Source organism: Hermetia illucens, chromosome 2 (genome assembly GCF_905115235.1).
Source record: "Hermetia illucens chromosome 2, iHerIll2.2.curated.20191125, whole genome shotgun sequence".
Lineage (NCBI taxonomy): Eukaryota > Metazoa > Arthropoda > Insecta > Diptera > Stratiomyidae > Hermetia > Hermetia illucens.
Window position 1 is genome coordinate 161,791,707 of NC_051850.1, and position 26,601 is coordinate 161,818,307.

At 39.8% G+C, this 26,601-nt stretch overlaps 1 protein-coding gene across 2 annotated transcripts in view; it reads left to right on the forward strand.

The window, feature by feature from the left end:
* The first annotated feature begins 3,189 nt into the window (after positions 1–3,189).
* The window catches only part of LOC119647848 (solute carrier family 26 member 6), a 61,063-nt gene continuing 37,651 nt past the window's right edge, over positions 3,190–26,601 (forward strand). Inside the window, exon 1 of one of the 2 annotated variants that reach the window (XM_038049115.1) lies at positions 3,190–3,548. The gene's annotated coding sequence lies outside the window, so the exon portion shown is untranslated. Of the gene's footprint in view, positions 3,549–3,622; positions 3,976–26,601 lie in introns of those variants that run through there. The other variant, XM_038049113.1, reaches the window with a different exon arrangement.

A 26,601-nucleotide genomic window follows, 5' to 3' on the forward strand; every position in this document is an offset into this window, starting at 1 on the left:
CCCTCGAGAAAGTGATCCGTGATGCTGATGTAAATGCAAGAGGTACGATCCTCTTTAAGTCCACCCAACTACTGGCCTATGCTGACAATATCGACATCATGGGAAGAACCACCCGAGACGTACAAACTGCCTTCATCCAGATCGAGCAGGCGGCGATCAGCGCGAGATCTTGGGCTGCACATCAATGAAGGCAAGACAAAATATATGGTGGCAATGTCAGCACCGAAGACGAACCAACCAACAACATCAAACCGCACTGGTCAAACAGGAAGAATAAGGATAGGAGAATACAACTTTGAGACCGTTGACAATTTCTCCTATCTAGGGTCGAAAATCATAACCGATAACAGCTACGATGATGACATCTGCGCACGGTTGTTGTCAGCCAACAGAGCCTATTTCAGCTTTTAAAAACTGTTCCGCTCGAAACGTCTCACCTTAAGGTCAAAGCTCTTACTGTTCAAGATTATGATGTTGCCAGTCCTCATGTACTCCTCGGAAACTTGGGTTCTTAGTAAGAAAAATTGCGAACTCTTGGCCGCATTCGAGAGAAGAATCCTCCGAGGAATTTTTGGCCCCCCACCTTAGGAAGGACGATTCCGTAGCCTACACAATGACGAAATCTATGAGCGATACCATGACCGGTTGTGGATAAAATCCGGCTCAATAGGTTACGGTGGGCGGGTCACTTAATCCGTATGAATGAGGATGATCCCACCCGGAAAGTCTATAAGGTCACATTGCACTCCCTGGCAATACAGCCTTTCTCCCCACAAACTCTGCATCGCTCGGATCGATCAAGGCCGCTGGATCATATCTTTGCGAAGCACCGTGCACCATGAGACATTTAAAACACCTCTTTAGTGAAGTCTGTTCACTTAAACGGCAGACAACCCATCCAATCCGAGCTTTGCCGACTGCCAACAATTTCTTCCGTTTGAGTACCGCCATATATATATATAGTCGCCTTTCATCACTTGCCAGGGTATAGCGCGTCAACAACACCTACGCACCATCGTTCACGACTACCTGAAATGCGCTTCAGTTCCCTCACGACTTCCCGAGGCGCTTGCACTCGTCCTCTACTGTTCTGCGTCAAGTACTCTTGGGGCGACCCACTCGTCGGCGATCTTAGGAGAGTGGATTCCACTGCATGGCATAGCCCGCAATGCAATTGTCCCGCTCCTTAGTGTGTGACTTATCCACTGCCACTTCCGTCTTCCTATCAAATCGCATACGAGCGCCAAGCGTGTGCGCCGACCAAGTTGTTCGTTTGAGATAATCTCAGGCAAGCGTACTCTGATAATACGGTGCAGATAGGTATTGACGAAAACTAGGAATTTTTAAGTACAGTGGAGTTCACTTTCCACGTGGTACTCTCATATGGCAACAGAGAAAGAACACTAGCACAGAACAGTCTCAACTTGATCTTAGTGTTGAAATAATTGTATTTCCAGATTTTAGACAGGGAATCAAAAGCGAATTTAGTGCTGTTAATGCATCGTTCTCCGGACAAGGCAGCATGAAGAACATCACCGATAACAAGAACAATTAATATCGGCGACAGGATGCAACCCTCGCGAACTCCATGCAGCGACGATCTGAATTCCGTACACTGTTCCAAAATGATCGGTAGAGTGTTGATGTGGTCAATGGAGGAGGACCCTGAACGGAAACCAGCCTGCTCTCTGTCAATCAAGCTTTCGAGATGTTCTTTGATGCGTTCCGATATTATTTTAGTTATTATCTTTGCGACGGCAGGGAGCACGTAAATACCCCTCCAATTGTCACACTCAAAACGCGTCCTCTTCTTTGGGATCTTGACCATAATTCTCTTCTTCCATTCTCTGGAGAAGGTCTCGGAATCAGAAAATTTCCGTATGAGCAGAAGCAACAGATCTGCAGTTATTGCAGGTGCAGCAATAGATAGCTCTTCGGTGAAACCGTCGAGTACAGCGGCTGTACTCCGTTTGAGTGCATTGATGGCTGAAATTATTTTTCTTCTGCTTGAGGAGCAATCCGTATCCGCATGTTACGGTGACTTGTCATTTCATTCACAAGAGGAGGAATCTCACCGGATACGATATGGTTAAGAACCCTGGTGAAGTGTTCTTTCCACCTCTTCAGTTGTTCATCATCGTGGATTAGAAGTCAACCGTTGATGTGATTCACAGGACCATCGAAAGATTTGCGACCACATGCAAGTTCTTTCGTGATACACTTCTGAAATCATTGCGATCTGCGGCATCTTCCACTTCCCTAACCAGCACAATAGCAAATTCTCTCTTATCACGGCGTACACTACGCTGAATTTTCCGGAATTCTCTCTGTATCGGAGTTCGAGCGCGTCATACCTGCCACCACTCGTAACGGTCAATAGAGCCTTCAACTCCTTCCGTTCACCCATCTTCCTCTTCGGGACGTGGTCGACGACCTGTGTAGTGCACGAGGATAGATTATTTTTGAGAGCAACTTAATGTTCGTCAGTACTTTCAGGCGGTAACTCAGTTCATATGCCGTCCGATCAGCAATGTAGCTCCCTCACCCTCGAACGACCGCTGGGTCATATAAACGAACGAAAGCGACCATCAGATGGTCATCCCTTTCGAGGCCGAAGCCAGCGTCTCGCTTGTTATGAACATCCAGGAGGCAACTCCTAAATCTACTGCTGATCACGAAGTGGTTCGTCTAATTGCTTGTACGGCGTCGGTCAGTTGAAGCCCCAAAGCCCCAATTCACAGGGCACAAAATAGTTAAATGTGTTACTGAAGTAAAATAAACGCTGATAAAATCTCGTTCGCGGTCATTATTGGGAACATTTGAATTGAAATTCCAGTAGCAGCTACACTGCAAAAATTATCCGTAGCACTTTGTTTATCTAGTAAAGGTCGAAACCACTTATTTTGAGTATCAAGTCTTCAATGCTTGTCCTGTTAACGCTGGTTACATTGGGTTCTACGAATCGTTAAAATCAATTGTGTAATCCGCTGTTTTTATCATGGTTGCAACACGTTCGTAGTTGGTATCTAAAAATTGCTATTGTTGCTGAGCTTATATAAGCCGAATAGTGTAAAATGACAAAAATGAACACCAAGGGTGATTTGATTTGATAATATAACCGTAGCCATTAAATGTCACAAACAGATGTTTTTGGCAAGGTGTCAACAGAGGATGAGGAAGGTCATTGACAAAACATTCCCTCACGACTTCTCCTCAGGAACATAGTTTTTATCGAAATACGCGTGATGTCAATATGTGAAGCAATCAACTGGTGAACTCATCGGTCAACTATGACCTGATGGATCCAGGGCAAGTACATTTTGCTGCCGACGAGCGCTAAATCGGGCGGCACTGATAAGTTCCAATCCATTGCAAATTTTCGTATTCGTTGCACGCGTAAAGTGAAATAGACGCCGGCCAGTGGGATTCCCACGAGCGGCCGTCTCGCTCCTCATGACGTAGGAGGCACTAACGTCTTTCTTGGGAAGGTCGTTCATCAATTAGTGACATGATTCATGACGGCTGCTGGCGAGCTATCAATGTAAAGAGTAAGTACCTCGTTCGATTCTGATTCTGATTGTTCTGAAATAAAACAAGGACAAAGAACGAACTCTGGAGGCAGAGGGTTCCTGAACTCGCGGTTAAGCTATTCATTACGGATCCGAAGTCTATTAAACTCTGGCACTGGTGGCTCGCGTTCAGGCGGACTCAATTTCGATTACACAATGAAGGCAGCGCATTTCAGTCCGAGAGAACTGAATGTCGAAGTCACATGAAGCTTGTTAAGGAAAGATTTAGAATACATAATTGGAATTGCGCCCGCAAAGTAGTTGACAGAAATTGAAACGCGCTAGTCGAAGCTCGTCGGTTCGCGGACTTGAAGACGGACAGGTTCAGTGCTAGAATAATTGAAAAGTGAAACGTTTCTAAGTGAATGAATTACGTGCTCTGTTAGATGCTGGATCAAGCCATTAGGTTCGTAGAAAGCCATTGTTATCCTATTTTTGTGAAGCTACTTATAGAGCACTTTTCATAGTAAAAAGTGGTAGTGGTTGCGGGTCATTGATCGATGATTGCGGGTACCTGCTATTGTTCTAATCGAATTTCAATGGAAACACGCTATATCGCTATAGAAGAATGCATACAATTACGCGTCTGCACTGGATATAACACTTGGTACTTTTAGCGCTTCCTATCTGACTAATTGGCGCCCATACAAATGACGTTAGTGAACCGACTCCGAGGCAATCATACGTCTCTAAGCTTCGGGTGTGCTTATGCTGCTTAAAAAGACTCAGTGCCATGTTAACTGGCTGCTCCCATTGTTTTTCCTCTCATTTTTAATTAAACTTGCCGACGAAATAGTAACGATCTCCGCCTCACCATGCTTTGGAAACAAATCGAGCTAAACTCAAGTTGACTTGGTACAAACCTAAATGTTGATGCCAGCAAAACTTTGTTTATTGAACCAAACAAAGCTTAATAACGCACACTTGCCTATTCCTCACCTTCATTCCTCGGTGATGATTTTCCCGGGTGGAAATTTCCACACTTTTTTTGCAATTTGTATTGATGATTTTGAGAATTGACCTATTGCAAAAAGAAAGTAAATGGCCAAGAAATGTTCAAGGTAAGTTCACTGTAAGGTCAGTAGCTTGATCAGATGTTTTGCATCCGCGATCACATGATCTTCCATTTAGTGATTATTCCGTGATTCCCTCGAATGACGATTTAGAGATTAGGTACTGTGTTAGCGACTTCAGCCTTAATGATAGCTCAGTGGGATCAGGGGGAAAGTAGAAACTTTTCGATGATTTCTTAATGAATTTCTAGAGGGAAGCGCTTCGACTTCAGACTAACATCTCAGGTTATCTTGTCGAACGAAATGGCATGCTACTACAATGTGATGGGCGACAGGTGTCATCACTTGCGAACTAGTGGATGTGTAACTGGTACTTTCATTACCTGTTTAATGCGCAATTTAACAGTTGGGCGCGACGCTTTGAAGCCCCATTACCATGAAAAGTACGAGAAATGCAGCGCAATGCGGGCGTAGGAATCTGTGATCTTTCCGAATGAGTGGAAGAAGGGAATAATTGTCAGGATTCCGGAGAATGGCGCATATCTTAGATTCGCGATGCGAACTGAAGGGGTCTTTCTGTGATTCCTGCTTTATTTTCTCTTCGGTCTTTGTCGCGTCCACAAACAGGGTCGGCTCGTCGTTATTGGCTGCTCCATTTGGTTTGATCAAAAGCTTGATTTGGATCCAATCCCGAGGCTTCCAAATCCCCATCCAGTATATCAAGCCACCGTTGTTGCGGCCGGCTCTTGGTTGCTTATCATCGCCCTCGATGTTCACGCCAATCTTGCCGAATGAATTTTCGTTAGCGCGATTTACGCGACCATGCCATCGACCAGCCTATTTTCAACATGCAGTTTCGATAAAAACGCATTTAAAAAGTAGAATGATATTTTTAGCTATAAAACCTTAACTGGCCATTAATTTGCTATAATTAGTCCATAAACCTTAGGTTTCTTCAAGAAACACATGTACAGCCTTGGCTTCAATTCTCGTCCTTTTAGCGAAGTCATTCGAACGTCATTCGGACCGATAAATACGAGCTTTATTACGGCGATCGACATAAATCTGGCATGTGACTTATCACTTATCACACTATAATTTCCGAACGACTTCGAATATCATAAAATCACTTCTACACTATATCTAGCGATTCCGCGTATCCGACACACGGGTCGGGTAAGATGTAAGTTGATACGTCGATTACAAAGAACACAGTTGTGGAACGGCATTTCAATCAAGTTACGCTAATGTGTGAAGAGATTGCATAACTCAATTCTCCATTGGCTGATAGCATTAACCCTTCTTCTTTTTCTTCAGCCTTTGTCCCGTTCACAAGCGGAGTCGGCTCGACGTGATCGGCTTCGCCATTTGGTTCTATCGAATGCCTGATCTGGGTGCAATCTCGAAGCTTTCAAATCCCCATCTAGCGTATCAAGCCACCGTTGTTTAGGTCTGCGTTTTGGTCGTTTACCCTCGACTTCGATGTTCAGTCCAATCTTTGCAAGTGAATTCTCGTTTGCACGAATTGCGTGACCATACCATCGAAGACGCCATAACGATCGCGGATATCCTCATTTCGGATGTGATCTAAACGTGTGACGCCACTAGTCCAACATCTTCGTCTCCATTACCGCAAGACGCCGTTCATTGTCTTTTATAGTCGGCCAACACTCAGAATCATAGAGAGCGACTGGACGGACAACATTGCGGTAAATTTTAGATTTGAGACGTTCGTTGATACGTCGATCACAAAGAACACCAGTTGTGGAACGCCACTTCATCCAGGTTGCGTTAATGCGTGAAGCAATTTCATAACGCAGTTCTCCATTGGCTAATAGCGTTGACCCGAGGTATTTAAATCGCTCAGTTCTGGGCAGATCACTGCCGCTAACAGTGATTGTGCCTGTTTCATGGGGATCGTCAAAAATTCAGTTTTGTTTAAATTCAATCATGAGGCGATCATTCCATTTTTGATAGCATTAACCCTAGATATTTAAATCGCTCAGTTTTGTGCAGGTTGCTTGTGTCCTGATGTCATGACGGTTAGAGGCAACCATCTTCAGACAGTTACGTTGTTGTACGGCCTCTTATCGAGGCCGTTGCTACTAGCCTATTTTTTTTGTTATGTTGGCGCACTCTTTATATGAACGTGTGTGAAGGTTCATTCTTTGTTTACAAGCAATTTATTAGTGACTAGCCCCAGTATTTTTTTACAATGGAAAAAATCAAGTATCGTACAGTGATCGAATTTTTATTTTTGGGAGGTTTAAAATCAAAGGAAATTTATGAACATGTATTGAAAGTGTATAAGGGCTCTTCGGCTTCGTTTAGTACAGTAGAAAGTTGGGTTGCTGAAATTAAACGCAGTCGTACACGCCTTGAAAACGATCCACGTCAAGGATGTCCAAAAACAACAACACCATAAATCGTAGAAAAAATCCAGGATATCGTATTGGAAGATCGTCGAGTGACTGAAAGAAATTTAGTAGAAACCCTAGCCATCTCATTGAGCAGTGTAAGCAATATTTTGACTGAAGTATTGCGTTTCAGAAACCTGTGCCCACAATGGGTGTCGCATTTGCTAACAATGGAACAAAAACACATTCGAATGCGACTTTCTCAGCAACATTCAGAGCGTTTTCGAAAGATAAAGTGGGTCGATTCATCACTCTGGATAAGACTTGGGTCTATCAGCATGATCCTGAATCAAAACAAGAGGCAAAAAGTGGAGTAAACCAGGTTCTTCGGCTCCGAAACGAGTTCGTGTCCAGAAATCGGCCAACAAGATGTTAACATCAGTTTTTTGGGAAGCGAAAGGAATCTTGTTTGTGGATTACTTGCGAACTGGTCAAACAATAGATTCTGAATATAACAATAGATTCTGAATGTAACCTTTTAAACCAGGTGTCCGGATATTTGAGTGGTTAGAGCACAAGGCTGTCGTGCGGAAGGTCGCGGTTCAAATCTCACTGGTGGCAGTGGAAGTTGTATTGTGATTTGACGTTTGATACCAGTCGACTCCACTGTGAATGAGTTCCTGTCTTAAATCAGGGTAATAATCTCGGGCGAGCGCAATGCTGACCACAATGCCTCCTACAGTTTACTGTAGTGTACGGTCTTGAATGAAATGCTCCAAAACACTTGAAGGCCCTGATCCAATATGGATTGTTGTGCCAACGATTATTATTATTTAGACCAGCTGAAGGAAAGACTTCGTGAAAAAAAGACTAGGTTTGCAGAAGCAAAGAACTCGTTTTCATCAGGACAATTCACCGTGCCACAAGAGTATTTTGACAATGGCTAAAATCCATGAATTCAAGTTCTAATTGTTGGAACATCCACCGCATTCACCAGATTTGGTCCCTAGCGACTTCCATCTGTTTTCAGACCTAAAGAAATCATGCGTGGAAAACGTTTTTCATCAAATGATGAGGTCAAGCAGTTGTGGAAGCGTATTTTTAGTCCTTCCAGATTCTCGCTCCAGGGATGGAATTGATAAATTGGAATCTCATAGAATGGAAAAATGAACACAAAAAAAATATTTTAAACTAACAAAAATAACACACAGTGGACTCTTAACATTTTTTGATAACGGTTTACAGACTAAAATTGATGTATGAAGAGAAATAGAAACAAACATCTAATTTTACAATAAGTTGTCGGGAAATGGTCAAAAAGCTGACAAACAACAACCGGTATCCGGTCTACGCTTGCTTTAGTAAGGAGCTCCAGACACCTCAGTTTTGCGCCGAGGTCCACCAATTCGATATCCCTAAAAGCTGTCCTAACCTACGCCATCGCCCCATATTAGGCAGCGTCTGCCTCGTCTTCTTTTTCTCCTATAGATATTGCCTTATAGACTTTCCAGGCTGGATCATCCTCATCCATGCGGATTAAGTGACCTACCCACCGCAACCTGTTGAGCCGGATTTTATCCACAACCAGACGGTCGTGGTTCCGCTCATAGATTTCGTTGTTATGTAGGCTACGGAATCGTCCATCCTCATGTAGAGAGCCAAAAATTCTTCGGAGTATTCTTATCTCGAACGCGGCCAAGAAATCGCAATTTTTTTGCTAAGAACCCAAGTCTCCGAGAAATACATGAGGATTGTCTTGTTCAGTAAAAGCTTTGATCCTATGGTGAGACGTTTCTAGGGAAACAATTTTTGTAAGCTGAAAAAGACTCAATTGGCAACCAAAAACCGTGCCCCGATTTCATCGTCATAGCGGTTATCGGTTGTGATTTTCGACCCTAAATAGGAGAAATTATCAACGGTCTTAAAGTTGTAGTCTTCTATCTTTATTCTTCCCGTTTGACCAGTGCAATTTGATGTTGTTGGTTGGTTGGTTTTCGGTGCTGACGTTACCACCATATACTTTGTCTTGCCTTCATTGATGTGCAGCCCAAGATCTCGCGCTCGGATGACATTACGCATCTAAAAATACCTCGTCCGGTACCATCAGTAGGAAATATTAAATCTGCCTCTTCATGGTTAGACTTGAATACATTAAAAGTCCAATAAAAACTTCATATATTTTCGGTCAAATTGGATGTGGGTACTCGGGCAATAATATTGCGTCGTGGCATTCTAGCTGATGACCTGTTTGGTGGAAATTTACGCCACTTATATTTATTCTTCCCTCTAAAATAACCCAGCCTTGAAAGTGCAGCATCTTTATCTGATTTTGGGTGTTCGGGTTGAATTTCTTCGGTATCAGATATATCAGTGTTAGTATCCGTATAATGCTCACTGTGCTCCGGGCAAAAATCTTCGCCAACGTCGTCAACCTCGGAACCGTTGGAATCTTCATCCGTGAGCCAGCTCTCAATCACTCCTGTCAAATTTGGATTTGATTCACTATCACATATCCGAGATCTCTTTGAATTCTGTAAATCTGAGGCCGAAGTATTCCTTTTACTACCTGAAATACCTGGTATATCCATAGTTCACAATTTCTGTGACAATAACAGTTTACTATAACAAAAAATTAAACAAAAGCTTACGTAAGTACTGACGTCAGACCTGAGAGGCTTCATCGGAATTTCAAATCGTAATTACTCACCAAATGGGCTCGCGAACACCACCTCCTACTTCGACATCAGCGTGGGCACTGTTCACGCAGCTACTTAAAAGCAGGGATTGGTGTTGCTGGGAGGGGGGGGGGGGGGCTCCAACCGCACGTAGTTTACTCAACTATCATAAAAAAAATACTCAAATATCATAAAAAATACTCAGCTATCATAAATCTGAATTAAATAAATAAATTACGTCCCCTCGAAAATGAATCGCTCTTTTTGAATCATTCACTCAACATTTGGTAGGTAAACATCTCTTTCTTGTCCATTCTTTCTGCTTTACTGGTAATATTTACAGAGTCCAACAATTGTTGCAAGGATTAAAGAAAATACAACCACACCAGTTATCAAATTGAAAACAAAGCATTTATGGTAGAATATTTTGGCAGTCATTGCCAATGTAAATGTTGTTCTTTGCTCCATTATTTTTACCTAATACTGCTCCTGTATTCCAAAAATCCGGCAGCTGGCAACTGCTTAGTTAAAACATCTGCCAGTTACTTATCTATGGGAATATATTCAGCTTTGATTATCTCATTTTCAATTTGTTCTCTAGAAAGATATTTTATACTGATCTGTTGTATATCTTTTGTGGCTCGTTGTAATCTTCATAAATAATAATTGTTTTTTTTTAATATTGTTTTAATACTCTCAAAAACAAAGGTTTTTTCTATTTATAATCCTACCGTAACTATTCTAAAAAAAGAAAATATTACATACATATATATAACTCGAAATAAAAGAGTATTTGCTACCGATTGGCGTTAAGATAACAAGTTTTTATGCTTTTATATTCTCAATTGTTTTGTTAACGATAACAATAAAGAATTAGACGACATTAGTTTTGAGGGTGCATTTAAAGTTTTTTGTCTGACAAAGTATTAGGTGTAGTGCGTTTATAATTTGGATTTCTAGTTAGTTTGCCCCAAATCCCTTGATGGTTACGATTATTTTTGGAATTTTTACCCAACATAAAACTGATCGGGGCTTATCGTGTAAATCGGTTAAAATTTGTGCGGCAACATCTCGAATGGGATGTGGAGAAATGAAATGAGGTATAATGGTCCCAATGAGCGTGCTGTGAGATTTCACCATTGCATACTTTGAACGGATTATCAGACTATATGGCATTCCATCTTCATCCTTATACTAGTACAAGATAAGGCATGACCGCACACAGTCCAGATGATCGTCTCTGTCCTGAAGAAAGCCAGTATTCAGATAATAATGAATTCAATTGAACACCTTTGGGACCAATTAAAACGTCGGCCACAACCAGCAACAACTGATCTTTTGTGCTTTAAGGATACTGGGAAGCGATCCCAGAAGTAAACTTTCACCACCTTATTGAGAGTATGCTGTCAAGGCTCCGAGAATGTGTTTGGAAAAGGGGAGGACAAACCCGATATTTATCAAACAAAAAGAAACTTATCAAAAAAGTCAAGCGATGACGGCTTTACGGTTTCTTACCAGGTCAGAGGCAAATCGTCAGACGCTGCCTCACCTCTGCCCTGGGAGCAGCGTGACCGTAGCGGCTCGCAGGTGTTGAGTGCTCCTTTATATAATTCGTAGAACACGACATGCCTACGAATTATATTGAGCGCAAATCCGCCTTATTGACCAGAGCTTGGCCAGAGCTGTAAACATTTTTTTTTGCATTGAATATAGTCATGTGATGTATCGAATGAAAGGCCCCCATTAGTACTTTCCGAATGTGGTATTAGTTTTGACATGAATTGAAAAGTGCCCGATTAAGGGGTGAAAATGTACACACTTAAAGTGAGACAGGACTCATTTTCGGAAACTACCCAACCCAAAAATCAGGGTGGTGCGCTTAGATGAAATCTAGCCCTCAAAATATGTCTCATTCCGATATCTGCTCAAATAAACTTACTAATAGTATATTGCCAACTTTTAGAAATTGACTAAAAACGCCCCTTAAATTCATCCCAGCACTTCGCACCAGCATAGAAGACAATATTTCGTATACACGTGCCAAATTTCATAGAAATATGACCATTAACGCCAAAATTATAGCAGTTCAAACTTAGCAATTTCGCGCGAATTTACTGCTTCCAAAGCCATGCAAATAAGATGCTGACGTTATAATTAGCGAGAATGATTGACATTCGCGTGAAATATTAAAGTCGCATTTATGAAGGATTTATTTCTCCCCAGCCCTTTTTAAGATTTTGTGTAAAACACTTATGTGAAATCTAAGCCTCGAGAGATATCCTATCCCGATATCTGCTCAAATAAATTTGCTAATAATATGATATATTACCAACTTTTAGAAATTGACCGAAAAACTCCCCTTAAGTTCATCCTGGGAATACTAAATTTTGCCCCGGCATAGAGGGCAGTATCATGCATACGCATGCCTGGGGAGGAGAACTGAGCGATTTAAATATCTCGAGCCAATGCTATCAGCCAATGGAAAACGGCGTTATGCTCCTCACATAGGGAAACACAAAACTTTTTATGCCTGAAGCGTCAAGCTTCTAGTTTCCTGACTTTTTTATGTATTAAAAATAGAATCACTTTCTTTTCATCATCAGTTCTTGAATACAAAAGGTCTTTAAATTTATAAATTAAACCCAGCTGTGTTTTACTTATGATTGTAGGCTCAACTATGTGAGTAACTATATTCCTCACTATGAAATTTGACCGACATATGCTCCAATGCTAGTTTTTTCGACAATGGGGGTAGGGTTCTTATAAAGGCTTTTGAAAAAGTCATGATGTTATTTATGGTCGAGTGCTGGTGATATTTCAAATCGTGCAAATGAATAGTTATCTAAAATCAAAAGCTCATTAAGAAAACGATCACTGAGTAAGTTCACTGGTTGTTTTATTTATTGTGGAAACGGACTCCTGCTATAAAAATGTCAAAATTATTTAGCAATCTGTAATGACAAAGTGCAGGTGGGCGATCAAAATTCCGGACCCGTGTACGGCAATCGAGAGGAAAGATCCACTATGGACCGCATCCCCAATCGATGCTTCTTCTCCTTTAGATGTACAATGAGGCGCGACCTTTGACGTTCCCCCGCTGCCTTGGCATCCCCAGGTCATTATATTGGAAAGTTGTGGGTTGAAGCGGAAGGTGAAAGGAGAAGTCCTCAAATTCATTTCTCTGCATTCAAAAGCAAAATGTATAATGAAGTAATCAAAAATTAAAAAAGAAAAAATAAATCAAAATATAGTAAAATTTTAAATATCCTCAATTTCATGGAGATTTCTGCTGAATTTATATTTTAATTGCGTAATTCAGGTATAGATTGGTTGCATAATTGTTTTACACTATCAATAAAATAACTTTATGAACTTGTTATTATACTTTGAAATTCCATTATGACGATCATCACTTATCAAAATCGCTTCGATAATATCAACTAACAATGTTCATTCAAGTCATTAACCAAATTATATAAGAAAATCTGATTTTTCAATGCACTCTGCTTCTCTTTGCAAATTAGTTATGCGAAAGTTTCTCGGTCGTTTGCATTATTTTCTTTTTATTTTTAATACGGTCAGATCACTATTTTTTGTTTCTTCTTCGTTATGAGCATTATTTTACCTTAAAAATATAGCAAAGCGCAAAACATGGGGTTTCAAATAACTCAAACTTTTCCACGAAATACTAATTAAGTTGAAAGTAAACTTGCCCACACTGCGTAACATCGCAGCACGAAATTCCACAAAATGATCATCCATCGAGGAGAATCATCCTCAAATGCCCAACAGAAAACATTTCCGTGAGGAGCAAGTTAGTCTCCTCCTAGACGTCCCTGCTGCTGTTCCCCTCAAAACGGGTCTTGTCAACGAGCTGTTTATGCTAAAGCAAGTGCAATATGTCGAATTGCTTAGATGGTCCAAGTGCTGCTAATTTTCGCTTTCACTGACTCCGACCTTGAACTTCAAATTCAAAGTCAGCGATAGAAAAAGCAAAAATTATATTAAATTTTTCCCATTGCGAGAAAAAAAATTTTCCCCCTCAGCCAGGTTGCATTCTACTGGGAAAGTTTATGTATAAGCAATTTGGATTGGCATACTATGGAATAAAAATGAAAAAAAAATTTAAATAAATTTAATGAAATAGAGTTTTAGGTTTTGGACAAAAGTACCAGATATGATAGGTTTCTCAAACAAAGTTTTGAAATTAAAAATTAAATTGGTTATTCAAAATTTAATTTTTTTCATAAAAATTAATGCTGGGGTGGGGATTAGGAAACTGGAAGGAGTTTTTGAAATAATTAAGACTTATCTGAGTATAATTCCGCGGTATTTCTAGCGATTAAATTATTTAAAATAATAAAAACTTGTTTTTGCTATTCGCTAGTGTTGATTTATATTTTGCAAATACCGATATTTCGGAAACATTTGTTCATTTTGCTACAAGTTCAGACTGTTAAAATATGGGGAAAATGAAGATATCCTGCATATTAGAAACGGCACTCTCTCATCAGATTGTCACTGGACAAGGCGAACCCTGCAGATGCCCCAAGACCGCGAACATTGCAGACCGTTCGTTCCAAACACTGAAAGTTGTGAAATATCGTCACGCCAACATGTAAAACGGACAATGGTTACTCGCTTCTAACCGGTGAGATCTGACTCACAGATTGAAGATCTTGTTCATTCTGTCACCTTGGGCGGATGTTTTTACAACCAAGCCGCGAATTCTTGCATATATTTAAGACAATATATTACACATTTAAAAAATATCAGAAACAAAATTAGACCCGCTGCCCCTCTGTTATGTTAAAAAGCTTTGCAACACAGTCGGTAATCCTTCGAATTTTTAATCGATTAATCGGTGTCCGTTTTGAGAGAAGGCTTTTAAACAGCTAATTAGAAAACTATCTGTGAAGGCAGATTGACGTACTATGACTCATAAAGGGGCTTATCTTTTTCTTCTATGGCGCTACAGTCTGATGTCGGTCCTTGATCTCCCGAAGTCTTGGTTTCCATTCCTCTGGGTCTAGCGAAAACGTCTTCTAATTTCGAATCACTATGAGTAGACAACTAAAACTCAATGAGGAAGAGGACAACTGGTTCTCGAAATATCGGATTTCAGAAATATAAATTCTTATTTGGCATTCCATGAAAATGTAGTCTTCTCTTTTGGTTAAGTTAAAAATGTGTATGTGAGAATTATCCGTCTGCTTCGTTGTTGTCTTTTGTGAGGGTTATGCCTAAGTACACAAAATTTTCTGATTGTCGTCTTTCTTCTGGTTTGTATTATGATTTTGACCTTCTCATTTATTTCCTTCACTACTTCACCGAGCTTCACTAGTGCCTTCTTCGCGTTCTCTCTCGATTGTGCCAGGATATTTATATCATCCCCATAGACCATTATTGGGATGATTTATACAGCATCGTACAATTTAAACCTGCTGGAGACCTGGTGAGAACAAATATGCATCGGCTAAAGTGTAGAGTATCTTTGGTTAATAGTTGTATATTATTTATGAGACATATAAGTTAAAATTGCACACACACTTAAAATTTACAAGGGACGAATTGCAAACACTAAAAAGTGTAAAAATCGGGATAAAAGAATTTATACAAAATAAACAAGTTGAGTAGAATTTTCCCCTTGTATTAGCTAAAATGGTTTTGTTAAAAGTTACACATACTTTATTTCGGGAGCGAACTGCCATCTTCATTAGTGTGCTTTGAACTTTTCAGACTATCCTCGGACTGCAGAAGCACGAAGGCTTCATTTTCTCATTTGATGGTACTAAGCCCTTATTTGTTTGCTTCAAGTTGAGGAAAATTTCTTATCAACTTTTAGTCATAATTTGAAATTCAAATTCAATTAACACTGTTAGGGGTCCGCCTTTAATCAACTCAAAAAATAGCTTATAACTTGTTGATGCTATCTACGATATATCTGCGTATTATTAAGTTCTGATTCCAAACTTGGAGTTACGAGAATGGAAGTGTATAAAATTGAAAATACACAGAGGTTGCACGGTAATTAGCACAGTCTCGTACGTGCGCCTGAAGACGTACAGAGCAGAATGAATACATGTAACAAATATTTATCAATTTTGTTGGAAATTTGCACATCTATTTATTAAAATTCAAAATTTATTTTACAAGATAAAAATATTTTGCATCTAAGAAATTTACACTGGAAAATATAATATAATAATAATAATCTTTGGGGCGACAATCCAGTTGGATCTCGACCTTAAAACGAGTTAGAGCACTTCATTTATTTATTTCGATTTATGCTCGATAACAGTCCACAATTGTTGTACATTGTTTGTTTTCAGTACCACAACTCGGTGAGTAATAATTCCCGATAAACTTTCAATTAGACTTAAATCTGGACTTGTGCAGGCCAGTCCATGGTTTATATACAGAGTCTGTCCCAAAAGTTGTCGGAATGATTGTTTGTAGTTACCAACGCTGTTTGGGGCGCTACTTCCGGCGGAAAATTTGATAGGACGTCTAAACTTCAAAGCAAGACCGGTGCCTGTCGCCTGCAAGCAGTTCTTCAAGTAGGGTTACACCTTGCATAGAGGTACCTACTGCACCTTCATCGAGAAAAACATGGACCAAAGCAGCATTGTGCAATCAAATTTTCTGTCAAATTTGGTAAAAACGAGTTGAAAACTCTGGAAATGCTTCGGAAAGCTTACAGTGACGGAGTTATGAAAAAGAGCCAAACTTTCATGTGGTACATGAGGTTTCAGGAAGAGCTTCAGTCCGTCAACGTAAACGACTGCTCAGGACGCCAGTCGACATCACAAAAGTGCGTCAGAAGAGATTGATGAAGAATGTGCCAAACCCCGCATTTTAACAGATGCTTTTCAAATGAGGAATGTCGCCACGAAAATGGTACCCGAAGTCTTGACGAATGACATAAAGAAGCAGCGTTTATTGAAGTGCTAGGAATTTCTTGAACGAGACGTGGATTTTAAAGTATGACCCCGAATCAAAGCGTCAGAGCAGCGAGCGGCGGAGAAGTCTCTTCGTCTAAGAAAGCAAAGATTGCGAATCAAAACGATACTCATTGTATTCTTCGATCGGAAGGAAGAAGGAAAAAGGAAAAACAGTCAATAAAGAGTCTTCCTGTGAAGTACTCAAGCGATTGCGCAACAGGGCTCGAAGAGAAATTTTCAACAATTGAATATAGCTCCATAACAATCCGCCAGGCCTGGAACCTGAAACCTGGAAAGAAACTCCCCATGGGATACTGAATGCGGTAAAAGTAGCTACGGTGACCACATTGGAGGAAATTCCAGTTGTCGAATTTCAAGTTGCCTTCAATGATAAGGTAAAGCGTTGGCAATGGTGCATCTAATGAGAAGGAACAACATCGATTAAAATCGATTCAATGTCTGCCTGTCTGTATGTCTGTCACACGCACTTTTCTCAGACACGAAATTTGGTGAAAAAGTGGGAATAAATGGCTTGTGTCTTTTCTTTGTTCATTTTTATTTTCCACTACGTATAATATTCTGATATGATCGCTATCAAATTTTCTACTGATGTTTTAATTTCCGGATACGTAAAATTAGTTCCATAAATCGCAGTGTCATCAGAAAATGTTGCAAAATCGACGTTTTCTGGCCGGGAAAGCCGTGAGTATATCGGAGGTACAGTAGAGAGGCTGACACTGATCCCTGTGGGACATCTGTCTCAATAATCTGGGTCTCGGAAAGATGATGATTAATGCACACTCTAAATGATCTTTCAGTACGAAAATTCTTTATAATGTCAATGATATACGAAGGACAATTAATCTTTATAAGTTTATAGATCAAAAAGCCCTTTTATGTCTTTTATGTCAATTACTCGAGACTGTATATCGATACGAATAACTAAAACAAGGCCCACAAGGGAAAATTAATATGTTTCCATGCGCTCTGCCGTTCATTTGAGGTTATTTATGCCATGATGATATCATCATCTTAGAGTGCAATAAATTCACATGAAATACAAAATTTGACCTTCTATAACTTTGTTAATAATAGTTGGATTTCCTTCAAACTTCACAGGATAATGTCCTATAGTATCCCTTATAACAAAGCCACATTTTATACTTCTTTCTTTTGCAGCTAAAATTGTCGGACAAATTTCTAAAATATGGTAAAATACCATTATCAACTTTATTGTAATAGGATGCATTTTGAGGGCTAAATTTTGTAGAAATGAAATGTTGTGATTTTTTTAGATTCTTCGATTGGATAAATTCTGAGAACAAAATCTCTTTCACTTTTTGGACACACATTTTGAGTCCTTACTTCCTTGTGTTTCATCCAGCATAAAAAGAAGATCATTTCGAGTACTAATTGAGCTCTGTTTAATACGCTACATGACCATATTATGTGAAAATAAAATGTTCCTCCCCCCTTTCGCATATATGGAGAGCCCCCTTAAACCCAACGTGCAGCGGTTCACAGACCACATATTCTCATCAAATTTAATGGCGATAGCTCCAGCCGTTTCAGAATAAATCTCGTGCAGCAGACAGACAGACAGACAAACATGTAACCGACTTTAGCAAGCTTTTGTTTCACACAAAACTTTATAAAGATAATTTTCCGGAAAATCTTCTCTAGGCAACTTAATTTAAATTCCAAGTTAACTCAATCACGCAGATTTCTGCTAGAAAACACAAACTAAATGAGATAAACGTAATATTACTCGATTATCTATGATAGATTGTAGTCATGCTGGGAATGGATGTGACAATTTGTGAAAGATTATTTATGAGGTATTAAATAGCAGCGTGATAGCTCTAAATATACTCAAAGGTTCCTGTTTTCATCAGTAATAAACCTAATTTTATTTTTCATTTATCATTATTCATTCTTAAGCCTAAATGCATGGTTAGTCATTAAGTAGTTATCGTAAAATATTAATTGCTTTTGACTTAGAAATGGGCGATTGTAAGCTTATGAATGTTAATCTCGACAAATGAACTTAGTTGCTTGGTTGATTTGTTACTTGATCCAAAGCCAGATGAAGCAAATGAAAGTAAACATCCGTGGAAAGTCATGTGAGCAATTATTGTACGATCATGTGCTTTGTTCTCAAGGCAAAAAAAAAACAAAATATAATCTGAAATTGATAAATGTTGCTACTCCCGTTTGCACTTGCCCAGGAATGCAGGTAACTTCCATCTTTAGACAGGGTAGCTAAGATGGGGGACGAAGGGGTTCACTACTCCCCGGAATAAAGATGTTACGAAAATTAAATTATGCAATTTTGGTGGAAGGGCATAATTCTCATCTCGGGTTGGGATATTCTGGATGGAGTCATTTTATTTTCATGATTTTCATTTTATATTTTGAAGTTCTTAAAATTCTTTTGGATAACCTTGAATACTTGAAACTTATTATATTATTTTCAAAAACATGAGCTTAGACCAAAAATTTGTTCTATTTCAGAGAAGTATTTATTTACCTCTTGAACGTTTCGCTGAGTTGTCTGGGCATCATCAGCGATACTAACCGAAGATATATTTTTAGGGGAAGAATTTGTTTGTTTGGGAATTGAGGATGTCCTGAGTCCGCATTCACTTATGATAAATTGGACCAATTGAGAAGAAACTTTCTTCGAATTTTATGACCCCTTTTCTTAGGCTCAATTGGCAAATTTTTAGAAGAGATAACCTCCAAAACAGAAATGTCAATTTGGCCTAGTTTGACGGTTTTCACTTGGATATAATTCGCACCCACGTAGATAGAATATCTTAATTATTTTTTTCAGTAATGAGTATGTAATTTTAGAAGTGAGCTTGCAACTGATAATTGGAAAGTTTGGATTATCCATTTTGTTGTGTCTTTGTGTCCTGTTCTGTACAATGTCGTCTAGAACGCCACAATAGATGTCGTCGATATTCTACACATCTTCTTTTTGTTACTGGTTAGAGAGATGTAGATAGTCTGTAGTGTCATCCTTTTTTGAAGTGACGTTCTTTGGCTAGTATTGTAACCTAATCAAAAAGCGATGCATGGTTCTTGTCTAGATAATGATTAGCCAGCGCTGTTTTTTGCTCTTTTTCGTCTTTGAATCTGATTTGTGCCCAGCGATCTCCTTCTTTAATAATTGTTTTGTTGTTCTTAGGTAGAGCGTGGACAAAAGTAGGATATCACTTATTTTTCTAAATATTTCAAAAAATGTTAGGTGCGCAACTAAGTTCTCGCTGTTTTTAAGGTTTTGTGTAAAATAAAACCTTATTAAAATAGGTTTACTGTCTGTCTGTCTTACCGTTCGTATGTCTATCTGTCTGTCTGTCACACACATTTTTCTCGGAGACGATTGTAGCGATTGACACCAAGTTTGGTGGAAAGTTGGAAACTGTGAATGCTCACGCAATGTGTTAGGTTGCTGCACATGAAATGGTCATTTTGTATGACAAATGCCAACTTTAATAATATTGGCTAAAATTAAATTTATTAGTGGAAATAATCACTTCTTTTTCTTCAGCCTTTGTCCCGTTCACAAGCAGGGCCGGCTCGTCGTGATCGGTTTCGCCAGTTGGCTTTATCGAATGCCTGATCTGGGTGCAATCTCGAGGCTTTTAAATTCCCATCCAGCAAGCCACCGTTGTTTAGGCCTGCCTTTAGGTCGTTTACCATCGACTTCGATGTTCAGACCAATCTTGGCAAGTGAATTCTCGTTAGTACGAATTGCGTGACCATACCGTCGAAGACGCCTTTCTCGCAACTTTTCCACGATTGGTGCAACCCCATAACGATCGCGGATATCCTCATTTCGGATGTGATCAAAACGTGTCATGCCACTAGTCCAACGTAACATCTTCGTTCCATTACCGCAAGGCGCCGTTCATTGTCTTTTATAGTTGGCCAAGACTCAGAACCATAGAGAGCGACAGGATGGACAACATTGTGGAAATAATCACTAACAGCCTCAATACATTTTCGCCAATAAGATGCAAGCAGTTTTACAACATTTTTATACAAATCTGGATTTCTGGAAGCTATGAATTTTCCGAGGTCGTTTTTAACATGCACCTTTCGCCATTGAATATTTTCTCTTCGACAAAGTGGTCCAAAATGATAAACAGTGCGTGACAGTTTTGGTGAATATTGTGGGTGAGGTGGAGTCTCGTAATCCAGTTGATTCAATTTCTGCACTGTTGTATCCAATACATGTTGTTGTCCTGGAGGAGAATAACACCATGTATTTTGTCTAATGCTGGCTGTTTTGTTAATAAATTTCTTGGGATTCTGTGAAGTACTTTGTTGTGTCTATTGTTTTACCAGAATTTTGGAAGGAACGATGAATAACACTAGCTGCAGACCACCAAACGGTCACCATTATTTTCGTTGAGTGAAGACTTGGCTTTTACATATGTCCTAGTGCTGGATCGGCTTTAAGCCAGTAAGCAGTTCGTCGGCGATCATCGTACAGGATCCACTTTTTATCGCACATTACAATTTTATGATTGATTGATTTTGTTTCGCACAAGGAGAGAAGTGTATATTTCTAATCATTTAAACTTATGCCGGCTAGTCAATTGATATGCAACTGATTTGTCCATCTTTTTCAAATTTCTGATCGAGCCGAGATGTAAGGGAATGAATAATGAATCCTTAATTTTTCTGTGATATGTCGAACTGATTATTGAGGATCAGATTCAAGAAGAGCACTCAACTGATCATCGACAATGATTGCTTGAGGTCGTCCACGTGGGTCATTTCCAACACCCATACCTCCTGACCGAAATTTTTCAAACCAACGCCCTGGGATTCATTCACTAACTGGTCCTGCTGCAAATGCAGTGTTAATATACCTTGTTGCCTCTGCAGCACTGTGGCTTAATTTCAAATCAAACATGGCTGCGATCGACTTTTTCTGTAATTGCCTACAACACACTGAAAGAAATCCTCAAAGGAAATGATTCATGACTTATATAGCGCATCATTTCCACTTTAATTTGACATATAAGATTCGCCCTTTTCGGGTTAGTCTTCATTCATTTAACTTGGTTAAGTTCTACCACGTTTGAAAACGGCCACTTCATGTGCGACAAGCTAATAGTTCACAAGATAGTGTGGAGAAAAACGAAACGGAATGTGAGGCCGTATATACAGGGTGCATTATAAAAGTAATGCGCATTTACCGGGAAAAACAGAGTTATTCATCGGGTTGGTACATACGGCTAAACTTCTTTAAAACAGCCTCCTCCTCCATCGATACACCTGCGGAGACGATTCTCCCACGACTGGAAAGCACCCTGAAGCTCGTTGACTGGAATGCCTCTCAAGAACCTTGCGACTTGAGCTTGAATGTTCTCCACCGGCTCCCAGTGCTTTCCCTTCAGCTCTTTTTTCTGTCGGGGGAATAAAACTACTCACATGGAGCCAAATCAGGGTAGGAGGTTGGGATACCACAGAGGTATTATTCTGGGTCACGAAGTTGGTAACGACGAAGGCCATGTTGCTGGGGGCATTGTCGTGGTGAAACTTGAAAACGTCTTTGGTGTCAGGCTTGACGCGTGCAACCGGTCGTTCCAGTCTCTTGAGCACCTTCAGGTAAAGGGCTGCGTTGACAGTTTGTCCTTGCGGTACAAACTCAAAATGGACGATTCCTCTGACGTCGCAGAAGACAATCAGCATTGTTTTGATGCGAGACTTGCTAAAGCGCGCTTTTTTTTGTTTGGGAGAAGATTGTGTGTGCCATTCAGAGCTCTGCATTTTGGATTCTAGATTTCCTTAAAGGCCTTTTGAAGGATTTGATAAGTTTCCGTTGTATTCTTCCCAAGCCGCACACAAAACTTGATCGCGTACCGCTGTTCCAGTAAGCCCTCCATTACGCAGTGACACAATCGAAAAACAGACTTCGCGCAAAGACATGTCCTAACACTCCCACTGCTCAGATCAAATTGAGACAAGGCGCATTTGAAAGGGCAGAACCCCCTCCACACTCTTCGATCGATCTGATCGCGCTGTGATTTATAGTTGCGTCATAATGCACCCTGTAGGTTCACTTTAGAGCAGAGTATTGTGGGTAGCGAGGTTTCATAGTCGCCCGGCCAGAACAAAACCGATTATCCCCGAAAATAACCAGGAAAACAACCAACTCTTGGTATTCAATTCTGTGATCTCGCGGACTGCTTCGGTTTAATAGAAAGCAATATGTTTATAGATAAGCCAATAAGGAGTGTGAAACTCGCGACATATATGTAATTGTCAAGCATAGTGGCGGGAATCAGTTAGCTTGAGGCTTCAGGTCGACCAGAGTGAATAGACTGGTATTTATTGACTATGGTTGAGTTTGGAGAAAGGCGACAAGTAGTCGTCGAAATACGAATTTTTGCAAAAAATATATTTCTAGTAAAGTAAACGGAAACGGTTTTGGATTTTTTATTTATAATTATTCGAAACATTTGAGTGATGCGACTTCCATTCATCACTCAAAGAGCTAATTAGACGCCAGATTTCTTCTTCAATAACAACTCGCTGGCGATTGTTAACAAACACCGAGTCCCAAAACTGCGTTGGTTTTTTGCACAAATCAAATTGTTGGCTGCATTTCAAAAGGTCGTCACAAATTCTAGATGACCTAGGAAATGCGGCGGTGGATTGATGGGGAAAGTTAGAAACTGAAAACTCGAAAAAGAAAACGCGAAATAATGACCTTTATACTCATGAAGTAGAATTTTAAATTGTTACGCTCGTGGGGTGGCTAAAATAATCCTTAAATGAATTTGCCCATGTAAGGGCTGAATACCAATTTAAGATGGTCAATGTTCATGAAATTGCAATAAAATCACTTTTCAAACTTGTTCAGTGTGTTGTCTTTTTCGATAGGAGATTCTTATCTAATTGCTGTCTAAAATCAATCTTTCCAATTACTGTGAAAATCAACAATAAAGCATAAGCGAATTTAATCTTAGACAAGCAAGTATTACTTTTATCATCGGTATCTCACGGAAAAGCCTGTATTTCGTGTTTTTCTATCACGATAAATAAAAAAACAAAAATTAGTATGTCTGCTGTAAAATAAATGTGACATTTCGATTATGGTTCCTAGGAAGTGATCTCTGGGTATTGTACTACAGATTTGTATTAATCTGACCACGTGTTGAAGTTAATTTGACTTTACTCTCAACGCACTTGAATTGATGGTGCCTATCTCGAAAGTGATTGATAGCGCTCACATGATTTGAATTGAATGATTTTTTTATTTTTAGTATCGGGTACCTGAACTCATTCTTGCTGATGATAGAGGAATATTTCTGTAATAATAATTCATGTCAAGATTGCGTAGACCACACCTTACGCCACATAAAAATTTCAGTATACATTATCAGAAAAAAATTCAAAACAGCTTCTAAATTTGCATTGAAGACATCTTTTATCAGTGAATAAGAAAATCATATTTACTACAGAGTGACTAAAGTCAATTAAGAATTTTCTTCGCTCATTCATGGTGTTATGACAAATGAATTGGTCGATGGCCTCATCACTTAGAATGGTAGCCAGAGGCCTCATTATGTCAATACAAACCTTTGTTCGGTTTGTTTTAATGTGGTTGCTGTAAGTTATACATAGGAGCTAAGACAATGTGTTCCAACCACGCCTGTATGCTATCGCTACCAATTTCAGAATATGTTCCTGGAAAGTCCACACTCTTCAACTATTCTCGGTCATGCATTCCTAACAACAGCTAACTTTCAAGGGTATCATTTAACCACTGAGGTAGAAATATTTTTGAGTCACATATTAAGAGTTTACCGCAACCCAAACTTGCTGTAAATCTGTAAAAAATAGTAGGCAATAACCTGCTACATTCGAAAATTTCTTGGTCTATGAAATGAAGCATATAATGTTTGGGATATACACGAGTGTTACTTTAAACTAAAGAGGTTCAAGGAACTTGTCAACACTTTTTTTTGTAAGAATTGCGGGGTCCGCATCCACTTAATGTCGGACTGGACCTAATGGAGAGCAACTTACTCCCTCTTTCTTTGGTCCACGGACCCCTCGCCAAGGGCTTAGCACCCAAAATTTAAAAAACATTAGACGATAACGGCTTTACGGTTTCTCACCAGGGTAGAGGTAAATCGTTAGACGCTGCCTCACCTCTACCCTGGCGTCCGTGGACCAAAAAAAGAGGGAGTAAGTCGCTCCCTTGCTCCCTATTTGGTCTGGTCTGGCAACAAGTGGATGCGGAATTAGGACCCCGCAATTCTTAGAAAAATATGTTCAGCTCTGGGCAAGCTTTGGTCCCAAATATGGGCGGATTTACGCTCGATATAATTCGTAGTTATGTTGGTTTCTGCGAATTATATAAAGGAGCATTTAACATCTGCGAGCCGCTTCGGTTAGCTGCTCCCAGGGCAGAGATGAGGCAACGTCTAACTGCCCTGGTAAGAAACCGTAAAGCCGCCATCGCCTAATATTTTGTCAATAATAGTTTTCTACAACTAAAACGGAACTCTACATATAGTATGTCATACGTACTACCCCGACTGCGGCACTTGAAGCTATCCTAAATTTACCCCCCCATTCGCTTGGAGGTGAAACGGAAAGTAGCCAATGACGCATATAGGCTCGATACCACTGGGGCGTGGAAAGGCGGCCATTCACATGATCATGCATCTGTCTGGAAATTCATTGACAAACATCCGGTAGCCCTGATGCCGACGGATCATATAGTTTCCAGATTCGTCTTTGAAAAGACATTCACTGTCGTAATCACCGAAAGAGAAGAATGGTTGACAAATGGCCATGCGTTTTTTCAGATTACAGACTTAATAATCTTCAATGACGGAACAGTCAGCTGGCTGGGCCAGAACCAGCTCTTGGAATCCGACCATCTACTGTCAAGTCTACTCTCAAGGGTGAAATTGCAAGGATTCACGCAGCCGAATGGAGAAATTTGGACTCTTACCAGCAAGCGAAACACCTTGTGAAAGAGCCTAAGGCTACTAGAGCGGCATTTTTATTGTCCCTTAAGAAGTAGGACATGAAAACTCTAGTAGGGCTTTTAACGGAAAACTGCTCCTTAAACTATCATATGGAAAAGATTGGGGTAGTGGTTTTGGCTATATGCAACCAATGTGAAGAGGAGAAGGAGACGGCCCTGAACTTTTTATGCAGCTATCCGGCATTCTCAGACGAAGACACCTTGGTAAGGTTTCTTCAATGAAGAATCTGCACACTCTCTGCCTCTGGAGAATGTTCTCAGATTCGCTAAATCCTGCGAACACCGTAGGCGGAAAGCCATTGAATAAGCGATTTACGGGGATAGTACAATGGACCTAACAATGGCATGAGTGCTCGGAACTGCGGCTCCCTCCAGTAAACTAAACGAACTAACTAGTATGTCATTCTTGATAAGTAAGATTAGGCGGAATTTTAAAGTGCTCTCCTCTAATGCAGCATCGTACTATTAAGCTATTATGCTGCTCATAAAACTCCTTTAAAGGTTTCCAAAAAACCGATCATTTGGGTTTACTAAAAAAATATCCTAACACTTTAAGAATGGCATACTCAAAGGATTGAGCCGAAGGAAATATCTGAATAATTCTATTTTAAATTTGGACACAACCTCTATCAGTCCGAGACGAACATAAGTAAAATTTGATACACGTTTTTCGAAACTATATTTTTCAAATTAGTCGAACTCGGTAACTCGATCAAATCTTGAGCAATTGATTTTAAATTTTAACTGTATATTTATTTGTGTTGAAGTTCATAGGACTTTTGCGGAAATTTAGTGCTTTTCAAGGTTTTGCGTGAAACAAAACCTTACTAGAACCGATTCGATGTACATATAGCATATAGCAAGTGGCGCCATTTTGTGTTGTGTTTAAGGGGGGTTCTACATACATGCGAAAGGGGTACAACATTTTTTTCACAGAATATGGCCATGTGGGGCATCAAATGAAAGGGTCCAATTAGTAGAAACTGGTCTCATATTTGATATTGGGCGAAACTTA